The 12,345-nt window shown below is 32.2% G+C and overlaps 1 long non-coding RNA gene across 5 annotated transcripts in view; it reads right to left on the bottom strand.

Moving 5' to 3' along the window:
• The window catches only part of LOC147816018 (uncharacterized), a 46,497-nt gene extending 38,082 nt beyond the window's left edge, over nt 1-8,415 (bottom strand). For 3 of the 5 annotated variants that reach the window (XR_015431567.1, XR_015431566.1, XR_015431572.1), the window contains exons 1-5: nt 6,175-6,790; nt 4,724-4,830; nt 3,624-3,828; nt 1,281-1,426; nt 195-406 (exon numbers count right to left, since the gene is read on the bottom strand). This is a non-coding gene — a long non-coding RNA (uncharacterized LOC147816018). Of the gene's footprint in view, nt 1-194; nt 407-1,280; nt 1,427-3,623; nt 3,829-4,723; nt 4,831-6,174; nt 6,791-8,266 lie in introns of those variants that run through there. The other 2 variants (XR_015431582.1, XR_015431577.1) reach the window with 2 other exon arrangements.
• Nucleotides 8,416-12,345: the final 3,930 nt, after the last annotated feature.

A 12,345-nucleotide genomic window follows, 5' to 3' on the forward strand; every position in this document is an offset into this window, starting at 1 on the left:
TCAAATAAAAATTAATTACATTGATTAAAATCAAAAGCTGAATCATAAAACATGCATTAAAAGCTATTTCAGTTTCCCTATAAGCTAATAAAAAATAATTCATTAATAACGAAAATATAACTGTAAGGAATATATAAAAAACAATCCTGAACTTGAATATGTGTTAAACTGATAATACACTAGCTAATACTCACTCCATCAGTTCTTAATATTTTGCTCCTCAGCCATGAGAGGTAATATACGTGTACTCTACATTTTTCGCCAGACACTGTGACAAGAATATTTTGGTCATCTAGGACTTCCATTTGCCGAAATTTTCTCCTGGATATTAACTGATACACCTTACCTTGACCACTACGGTCAAGAAGCACGAGTCCATTCTCTGTACCAATCAGTAGATTTACTCCTAAGTAACAACAGTTTATATTAAAAAAACAATAAAATAAATTTTAGCTACAAAATTAAGTTCAAAAAGAAATTAATATAAAAAATGATAATTCCAAACAACAATCTGATAAAATATTGCTATCAGCAATGTAAAAATTCCACCTAATGCTTAAGTCACAGTTAGTAGCACAAACAAATAAATAAGTAAATTACACAATGCAATGAGTTTAAACCAGCTTTTAATCTATTTTAATAAATGTTAACCTGCTTTAATTCCAATTAATATCAGCAAATTACTAATTAATTTTTTTCTACAAAATAATTTATAATTTTATTATGCCATATTAAAAATTTAATGTCCTTGTTCGTTACCCACGAGAAAACTTAGAAGGATACACAATAAAACATTTAAACATCGTGTTGCATTAATAATGAGTGATAATTTATTAATAAATTAATAACGTAAGGTTTACTGTTTACTTTTCACACTAAAAATAAACACCATCAAGGACTTTAAAATTATTAAAAAAAATATTTCACTATTGAATGCTTGACTTTCAAACAAATGGCATGTTTTTACAGTTTTTTATTTATTTATTTTGATTTCTTTTGCGAGCAGCAGAAACGATCATCCCCTGGTGAATTATCTTGAGAAAGCAAGATCCGCTGTTTAAAGTGAAATTATTTAGTTGTAAGTGAACTCATTTATTTAAGAAGGTTGAAATAACAATCATATTTCAAAATAAAACAATTTAATTTGATAACTATTGATGAAAATAATAATGAAATTATTAACAAAGTTAAACTCATAAAATCTATATGAAAAATATTAATGGTTAAAAGCCTAGTTTTTAAAATATACAAAACAATGCCATCCAAAAGTTGAATTGTACTTTCTTATTTCTGGAGTGTCATCAGATGGTGTAACATTGACACTAACTCTCTCCTTGGAGATGGAAAGGGACCAGTACCATCACCAAACCCAAATGTGAGAAAAGAGTGCTGTTTGAGGAGGGGCCTTTCCAACAGCTTGCCTATACTGTTACATAAAAGAATAAAGTTATTCAATTAGAAAAATAAAACTAAGAGGTAAACAGACAATAAAGCAATATAAAAAGCAAGCATCAAGAAACTATAAATATTAATTCATGCTGTATTATTTAAAATTAGCACAACAAACAAAGCCAATACTTATTTTAAAAAAAGTGGTGATTTTATTTTAACATTTAGGGCAATCGCAATAACATATAAATTTTTTTTTAACACTTCCTTCCTGATATATCTGCAATGAAAATTAAGATAATTTTATTATACTGATTTCTTTAGAATATTTAAAGCGAAAGTCAAATTTATACATAAGTAATATTACTTTTCATTTCAGTTAAAATAAAAACTAAATATTTTCAGCAAAAGTTATGTAATGAATGTATATGTAGTTACATATGTTATAGTGAATGCTAAAAACTTGGGAATTTCTCTTTCCAATAACATAACTAATTACTATTAAAAAAGATAACCATACACAAAATTTTAATGAGACTTAAAACTAGAATATTATATTATGTTGTTCCATTTAAAATATGTTATTTATAAATTCTAAAAACAAACAAAAAAAATTATCATAATTCCTACTTAAAAAGCATAACTCTCTCAAATAGAAACACATAAAATTTAAGCGAATATTTCATTAAAAAAAAAAAAAAATCACATATTAATAGCACATGTGGGTATATTTTCTGATAATTAACTTTAAAAATTATTAATGTTTCAGTCACCAGAATATCTTACTTAAAATATATATTGAATGAACCAGTTATACAAGTCACAATAGGAAAAAACGAATTTCTTAATTCTAACTAATATTTTGCAGGGGTGACATTAAAGAAATGGGGAAACAGAAGGAAAAAAAATATATTATGCTTTAAAAACAAATAAGAATATTTTAAGTGCAATAAATGTATCAAGTAACAAATCAACTAGATGTTTCCAGGGGTCTGTCCAGACATTTTGTGAAAGGTCCGTTTTTGTAAAATTGTGAAAAAATTAATCGTAATTTGTGAATAAAAAATAAACGTTAAGTCGCATTCTTTCAACGAGGGTCCTGCTTTTGTGAATTTGCGCAAATAGGGTCCCGTTATTGCAAAAATCCTTTACAATGAGTTTTTAAATTGTAAATGGATACAAGATTATGCTCAACACTGTAAAATAATAATGAAAACAAATTAAATTTTCAAGAATAAACAGCTATTGCTGCTACTAAATTAGAAATGCAACACACAAATATTTGGTATTTAGTCTATACTTAGTTCCTTTGCATTTGTCTTACTCCCCCCCCCCCGCTTCCTGGGAAAGGTTCATTCGATTAGCAAAACAATAATGAAGATAAACAAATCTGTGAAGGGTCCACTTTTAAGTAAAAATATTTTGTTAAGGGTTTGTTAATGGACCCAAATTTCTTCGAAATAGACCTAAATTTTTGAAATCAATGCCATACAGTATGCTTATTCACAGCACTACCCCCTGACACTTGACATATTCGGAGTTTTCATGCAGCTAGTGATAAGCAGTGTATGGTGTACCTGCTTTTATAACAACTAATATTCCTACTCTGAACCGACAGGATTTTTGTCCACTTTACACACTAATTTACTTTTCACTCAATGGCAAAGCAAAGACAGCAAGAACTTCATTAGTTACCATATATTTATTATATTAAATATTAACTCATGCATGCATTTTAAAGTTTAAAATACACACACACTTAAATATAGTAATATAGTTAACAATTATGTTTAAATTGAGATTATAGTTCAAAATTAACTCCAACTTTAATTTAAAAAATCTGTGTTAAAATATAAATTTTAGTCAGTAATTTTATAAAAAGAGTTTTCAGAAGAACTTTTGTTTATTATACTATGGTCAATACTTAAAGTTTATTTATATACACTGGTTATTTTAGATAATAGTGCATAATAATGGTGAAAATTTTGTTTTATATAATTTGAATTCTTAACTGTAACAAAAGAGGAATTTTTTAATACACTTTTTCTCATAAGTTTAGCTATTTAAAATATCAATATTAAGGTTTTTGATAGCTTTCATTGTGATGGTTTCACACACAGTAATCTTAAAAAAGCTAAAAGTGCAACAACAACAAAAAAAAAAAACTCGTTCACAATAATTAAGTCTTACTACAATTCTAGTAACACAACAGTTAAAAAAATCACAAGTAATACCTCATCTGATATTGTTGAGTCTTGAAGCCTATGCTGTGGTGAAGACTGATGATCAGATGTGTTCGAAGCATGCTGCTGCAAGAGATCAGGTACAACACCCATAGAACGTGCTAGCGGTCATCCCTATATTACCAGGAGAGCTTTGAGTCCAGGACCTCCATCACGGCCACCGCTGGATGAACTCTGATCCGTTGGCTCCCTATCACTGCAAATAACAAAAGAGCTTTAGTTTTCAGAACTAAACACAATTAAAAAGGAGAGAAAATTTAAAATCTCTGGAATTTAAAGTACAGCAAATATGCTTCTAGTCAGCTACACATTTATGCAGATTTTATTGCTATTACAAGAGTAATACTGTTTTACTACAGTGTGTTCCATAATTCAAGCAGGAAATAATTTTGATTGAAAACACAAGTTTTAAATCAAAAATTGTGATTTTAAAAAAAACCAACCTAGAATTGCATGTGTGATAGCGCATTTGAAATTTTAATAGTCTAAACACTGGCATTTTATTTTCAATATCCGCATTTTATTAATCAAATGACATAAAACTCAAAGATTGGGTGACTTTTAGAACACTCTTTATTGCAAACAAATAGCATTTTTTCAGCTAGGAATACAAGTAATATTATGTAATTTTTTCAAAATTGTTAATACATGAATTAGGGTAACAAACCATGCCACAAAAATTTGACATCCTTAAAACAACTGACAGTAACAAAAATGACTACTAAAACTGTTCCCTAAGAGCTATCTGCTACTCTATTAAACAAGATTTGTCTTACTTATAGTTCTGAGGATAATATTATTTTTAATTTTCACAAATAAACTTGAAACTTATATATCAGTTTCAGAATAAATACTTAGTACATGAAACAATACTGTATTAAAATGATAAGCAATGCCTAAAATTAATGTTAAATAAAATGATACATTATTGCATTAAAAAAGAAATGTAAAAAGATTAGCAATGTGTAATAAAGTAGACATTATATTAAATCATTTAAGTTCGTGTATTTTGAAGAAAAAATAATTTTTTTAAATACAATGCAAAGATAGAAAATTTTAAAAATAGAAAGGTAGTTTAAATAATAACTAACCATCAAATCAGTTAATCTGTTTTGTTTTTAACTACCAGTGATACCACCATCAATTTTTTTATATTTGTAATCTCAGCCTCCAAAAAGATGTTCAATATTTTTGTCATCTGGAAAGAAAAAACATTTTAAATTAAGTGCATAAATAGGCACAGTTACCAACATGAAAATAACAATCCGAAGATTTTATAAAAATGTAAATTTCATACCAATTCACAAGTCATTTATATAACATTCTAGAAAAAGGAAATTTTAGAGATTTTATAATCATTTAGAAGAAACTGGTATTTCAAATTTGCTGCACTGCTTTTAGTTAGCAGTTGTCTATAAATAAATTTGAATACTACTTGTATTTATTATTTTAGAAATAATGAATGGAGACAAAAGAACTGTTGCTGTCATGTGGACCCCAGACGGAAAACAAACTAGAGTAGTTTTGAGGTCTAGAACAGGGTTTCTTAACCTGAGGTTCATGGACCCCTTAGGGGTCCATGAGCCATATTTTGGGGGTACGCCGACTATTTTTAAAACGATGGGATTAATAATATTTAAATAACATTGATCTTTTTTTTTCTAAAAGATGAAAATACATACAAATTTGAAACTAGGTGATTGAGATACCCCAAATTCAGTGCGGACCCTCTAATATCCCAGTCATATTTTTAACATTCTGCACCAACCGACTTTCCGTTTGAACCATCCAGGGCAATCCCCTGATTACATCCGATTTGCTATTTCATATAATCTTCTATCAACCCCTCATTTTTTATGAGCTGTCCCTTTGCTCTTTTCTCTTAGATATGCCAGATATCCTCCACAATATGAGGAGCCACATTCGCAAACCATATAAAAGTTTAACATTTTTAAAAACACAAAGTAGCCTTCGAATTTTATTTCAATTGAAAATAAAGTAAAAATAGTTGATGGTTTTTGCAATAATTTTTTTCACAGGGGTCCATTATACCAAAAAGGTTAAGAAACACTGGTCTAGAATGAACATTGCAAACTTAATATCTTAGCATAAAAGTTACAAAACAAAGAATTAAAGATAAAATTTCTATTAAAATATAGCAATCGGAATTCTGAGAAATAACAATGCTCAGAACATTTCAGATGAACAAAATTTAAGTATTACACAATAAACGCAAATTTATTAAGAAAATAAATAAACAAAAGATCAAGGTCCTTGAATAACTACTGTCTTTAGCTACTTAATGAATTATTTAAATTTTTATCTCTTATATTAATAATTTCTACCTTAGTAAATTTCTTGTTTACTTTGTTACAGAATAACAAATTACTTATTTATCACTTCAAAAGAAAGGAGAACATTTATAATAAATTTGAAACTAAAACTAGCTCAAAAATAAAAAGTACAGAATCCACCTAAAAAAAACAAAAATCCATAATTTTTTCGATCTGATGATATCCATATACAATTTTAGTACATATACCTTTTACTACAGACTCTTCCTTAAAAGTAATCAAACAGTAAGTATGACGTTTTAAATTAAAACGGCTACTCGAAATAATAATATATTAAATTTAATAATAAATTGAAAACGCTTAAAACTAATTTCGTTGGACTTAATTGACGTGTTTACATAATTGCATAAACATGCAAATTAATTAAATTCATTGGGGCAATAATAATTCAACTTTAACAATTCATCCACAAGGAACATCTAGCAGAACAGACACAAGGGCTTTCACACCAGTTACGATTCATTCAAAAGGCACATTCAACAGAACAAATAACAGAACTTCCACACAAATTAACATTAACAGGGCGATTACAATTAAGTTAAATTGATTCATTCAGAAGGCACATTCAACAGATCAAGCAAAAGAAACAGTCAAATGATATGCAAATATGTAACTATGTCAACTCATGTAAAGAATTTAGCGCCATAAACAATATTATTTATATTAAATTACAATAAATGTCGCCAACATGCCTAAATACTCGAGTATGCGACCTTTCATTAGTCAACCAACAATACAAGTAGCTGTGAATTTAAAAAAGATTGTGCACCCTGAAATAGGTAGATACTACACTGGTTATCATAAATTAAGGAAAAATCACAAAAATAGCGATAACTCTTTCAAAAGTAAGCCAAACCGTGCAAAATTTGCATATGTTGTCCACTAAGAGTAGCTGAGTAAAATTGCAATATGCAAATTAGTGGCGCTGCACTCGGCTTACGTCATCTACCTGGAGCATAAAAGTCCAAGTTTGAGAGAAAGCACACAAATTTTACTGTGATTGCGACATTGAAAATCTGAGATAGCCAATTCGTAATAATGACCTCTAGGCATCATTTGCCTGAAGAACTACGATGGAGAGCCATCGGGAGACTAGAGGCAGGGCAGAGTCAATCAGAAGTGGCCAGATGGCTAAATGTGAGTCCATCTGTGGTTCATAGACTTTGGAGGCAATTTCAAACCACAGATTCGGCATCTAGGAGGTTCAGTCAAGGACGGCCAACTGTTACGACCAGTGCCGATGACCGATATTTGACATTAAGTGCACGCAGGAATAGAACCGCTACTCCGACACATCTTAGATCCTCTCTTGCTGCAGCCACCGGAAGGTTGGTGTCAACGTCAACTGTGCGCAGAAGGCTCCACGAAGGTGGTCTGTATGCGAGACGACCAGCCATTTGCGTGCCGTTCACATCACGCCATAGGAAAGACCGTTTGCAGTGGGCCCGACAACATGTCCACTGGACGTCAGATCAATGGAGGCCTGTTCTCTTTACGGATGAGTCCAGGTTTAGTCTAGAAAGTGACAGTAGACGTTATTTGATATGGAGAGAACCTGGGACCCGTTATCATCCATCAAACATCCGTGAAAGAGATGCATACGGAAGAGGCAGTGTCTGTGTTTGGGGAGGCATATCCTTAGGAGGGCGCACATACCTCCATGTCTTTCCAAGGGGAACCGTGAATGCTCAGGTTTATCGAGACAACATCCTTGATGCTTATGTGCGCCCAGATGCCGGGGCAATTGGTGATTGCTTCCTGTTACAGGACGATAATGCAAGACCACACAGAGCTCGCATTGTTGATGATTATCTTCAACAGGAAACAATTACTCGCATGGAGTGGCCAGCTCGATCCCCGGACTTGAATCCTATCGAGCACGTTTGGGATGCTCTAGGGAGGCGTGTATCTGCCATCAATCCGCCCCCTCAGACCCTTGCCACGCTTGCAACTGCTTTACAAGAGCAATGGCTCTCACTTCCTATTGAACTGATAGACCGCATAATTGAAAGCATCACACATCGCTGTTTGTGCTGTATTGCTTCTAGAGGCAATCATATTCCATATTAAAGGTACTTTTTCTATTGCAAACCGATACTTCCAATTTGTTTATTTTATACATGTGCTAATTTCTATACTACTATTAATGTCTGATAATTTCTTTTTATGTTGTTTAATACCTTACTATGTGTTGTATATTGTGGGTAAGTTTCATAAAATTCCATGTGTAATTTCTTGAGTTATCGCGATTTTTGTGAATTTTCCTTAATTTATGATAACCAGTGTATTTTTAAAAAAAATGCATTTCTATTTTAATTGAATTCTTTAATTTAAAAATCCAAACTAATAGCAAATTTAAATAGTAAAAATAAAGTATTGGTTTAAAACCAATTTCCAAAGATTGTGCGAAAATATTTACGGTTTTAGCTTACTTGTTTTCTATGACGTTTTTAGTTTTCCTTGGAATTCAAATTTTATAAGGGGTGAGATAAAAGCGCGCAGCAAACTATTAAGTAAACATCTTGAAAGGGAGCAGAAATAAGAATAAATAGCTTTAGTGTAGAGGTTGCTGGTCGAATCCTTTTACCCTGGATTTTATTCCAAATATTCCTATTTCCTGGTATATATAAGTCCCGCAGTGGTTCCCAGGCAGATCACTGAAGTCAAATGTTCGAATATAACACCAATTTTCCTAAACAACTCGTAGACAATTTTGACTGAAATAAAATTATCGCCGATTCCCAGAAAATATTAGTTGCTAAAAAATTACCTTTGATTATCTTCCTGGATCAAGTATTGAGAGAAATTTGCTTTCGTAGAGAACTCTTTGGTGCAACTATCCCACATTTGCGTAACATGAAGAGGAAAACCACGAAAACTTATTTCGGTTAGCCTGACGGCAGGGGGACTTTAACCCATGATCCATCTACCACTGAGGATATTTCACATCAGCACTGTGGATGGTGAGAGCCGGGTGCGGAATTCGTATCGACCAGCCATTGTATCCTACCAGGTTTACCTGATCGGGAGGCGAGCTCTCTATCCCCTGAGCCACCACGGCTCAATACTATCATTTTTATTTTATGATCGTCTTTGAACAGCTGACGTAATTCTGGGTTTCGATTACCAATGTTCAATTCTGTATCCTTGTAATTTTGATCACATTCAAGAAAACAAGGGAGCTCCTGGATCAGTACCCCCAGAGTTTTTGATTTGTAATGGGAACATGGAGGACTTTGTGACCTGACAGATTTAACGGCATCAGTCACTCTTTACTACACGGGGAGTCATCGGCCGGCGATCTCTTCGACATGGGCCCTGTATCCTACGAACTCCCTCTCTTGTAGTAGTTAAAATTGGCGATTCAAGGTCACAGTCACTTCCTTCGTCGCTATGGTAACAATGTGACTGCCAACAATGCCACTATTTTTTTTCAAGCCGCAATTAATGAATATCTATAACTCATAACTGTATATTATTATAATTACGGGGGAAAGTGAGATATGCGGATACTGTGGTGAAGTGTACAATCACCGCATTATGTGGTTCGGGCAGAATATCGAAAATACGATATTTCATTTATGAAAACCAATGTTATCATTTGGGATGTGAGCGAAAACTCTTATCTGGATGAACTGCATAACTGTCACTACATTTAAAAAAAAAAATGAAATAATTAAAGTTTGTACAAACGAACCTCGCTATAGTGAGCGTTCAAAGGACAGAAATTTCGGTTCACTATAACCGGGACTTCTCTATAACCATTCCGCAAACGATTTTAACTAATGGTTCCAAACTCCCTCCTTTTATTACGCATTATTTAAATTATTGACCCATAGAACGAAATACAAAAATGACTGAAAAATAATACGTAGTAACAAAAATATGTTTATTTTTCTCTTCGTCTTGCGTACAAGTTATCTTTAGTTGATGAGCAATTCTCAATATAGTATATTATTCCCGACTCTCCGATCATTTTTCTAGAATTTATGTTATTCCGCTTTTTATTAAACCAGCCATTCGAGCACTTAAAAGTAATCTCACCCAATCGCTTAGCAAATTCATCGGCTTTGACTTGAATCACTTGTGGCCAGACCAGGGCCCCCATCAGGGGGGAAGGTGGGCGCACGATGCGCCCGCTTAAAGCTTGAGGGGGTGGAATTTTTACTCTAAATAAAACGAATAGTTTTGGGGGGGGGAATTTAGAATTTGCCCAATAATTTACCCAAGAGCTTGGGGGCCACTGGGCCAGACATTGGAAGAGGGCGGCTTCTTTGAATGCTGAACCCATTCAATAATGAAGCACACAAGAAAAAATGCGTATTGCTACATTCCATGCTATTTTAAAAATCGGTATATGTATTTGTTTTTAGGTAGACATTTCAAAATTATTGCGAAAAAATGAAGAAAATAAGATGAAAAAAAGTGCATACTATCCAAATTCTCTTCTGTCTTTGGTTCACTATATCTACAAAAAATAACATTATACGGGTGCAGCAAGGCAGGGGAGCGAACATTTCGTTCACTTTATCCGGGAATTCACTATAAACCGTGTTCACTATAGCGAGGTTTGACTGTATTCTCAACTTGGTGGTTCATGATATTATTGAATTCACGAACGCTGATTTAGATAATAGCAATTCTTCATTTTTTCTTTTTAAATATAATCTCCATCTTGCTAGATTGCTTCTCATTATGTTTTTATTTAAATATTATTTTTTGAAAAAAATAAAATAATTTTTTTTTTTTTGAGAAATAAAACTTATATTTAAGAACTATCGCATTTTGTGAATTTGCATTTATAATTGTTGAGAAACATTTATTAATAATTTTAGCGTAGAAAAATAAACGAAACACTAATTCGTATCTCTGAAGCAATAAATTTGTGAATCAATCATAGACACAATGAATGAGCAAATTTATGAAACAGAGAATTAATAAAGTCGTCAATCAATAATTATCAGCGATTCAATAAATTAGCAAATATTTGACTTAATGAATTGATAAATAAGAGAATGCATGTATCAACAATCGATTCATCAGAGACTTAATCATCGAATGCGTGATTTAACAGGTGAGTGAATTATTGAATCGATAAATTTGTAAACGAAAATGAAAGAGAATCAACACATTACTGAATCAATAAATGCGACTAATACTGAATCAATTACTGAATGCGACTAAGAGTTAATCGACTAAAAGTTCAAAGAATCACTGATTACTGATTCGCTTCTCATTGATTCATTTTTTCTTTAATACTCTAATTCAGTAATTCGCTGTTTCATTTTCCTACTAACAATTTAATTCATCTTTTCTTGCTTTCATCCTCTGACTGATAATCAGATGCATTCAATTTTTGTTTATTTCACTTGATCCGTTTTTTAATATGGTAATTTATTTTTGATACATCGATTCACTGTTTTTTTTCTTCAATTTAATGATTCATTATCCACTGACTCGTTCATTTATTAATTTGCTCATTCATGGATTTAAAGATTCTTGAATTTCATTCTTAGCCTTATTCTATACTTATTTGGACACTTTATTATACTTATTTCATTTTTTACTGTTATGTGTGCACTAAATGCGAAAATACGGATAACTATTACAATCTAATAAGTAACTAGGAGTATATAAATAAATTTCAGATGTTTATGATAAAGATAAATAATCAAATTTTTTTTTAAAAAAAGGAAACTCTGGTTAGTAAGCTTGTTTAACTGAAATTCTGTAGTTTCATATTACATTCAGAAAATATTTCTGACTCTTACTAAAATAAGTAAACCGTTTCTAAGCTTGATTTCTCTTCGTTTCTAATAAGTACAGAAGTAAATCAATGAAAGAAAAAAATAATAACTAATTTAAGCCAATCCATCACTAAAATTCCACAATATAATTGTATTTTCCACCATATATGAGAGTCGTTCAAACGAAACCTGGCCAATGCGTCTAACTTTGCATTAGAGGTAATGGGGCGCCACGTAACTGCGTGTATGGTTGCACCATCTATTGGTAGAGAGACTGACGTATGAGCAACGTTTGAGGTTGCATAGCGACAGTGTGGTTGCACGTCGAAGTTCATGCAAGTTATCGTCCACTACGGAACATGCAGGCGAGTAAGCAGGAGCAACGAGTTTCGGTGGGAAACGCTGGAACATCTACCGTACTGTCCAGACCTTTCACCGTGCGTCTTTCATGTTTTTGGATCTCTAAAACAAGCTATTCAAGGATATCTTTTCGAAATGGACGACGAGGTGTGTGACTGGATCCAGGCCTGGATCCGACAGCAGCCTACTAGCTTCTTCAAAGATGTAATAGACCAGCTAGTGTCGCAATGGGATGAATGTGTGCTAACAGTT

This window comes from Parasteatoda tepidariorum, chromosome 2 (assembly GCF_982258835.1).
Source record: "Parasteatoda tepidariorum strain Cologne lab strain chromosome 2, Ptep-v5.0, whole genome shotgun sequence".
Classification (NCBI taxonomy): domain Eukaryota; kingdom Metazoa; phylum Arthropoda; class Arachnida; order Araneae; family Theridiidae; genus Parasteatoda; species Parasteatoda tepidariorum.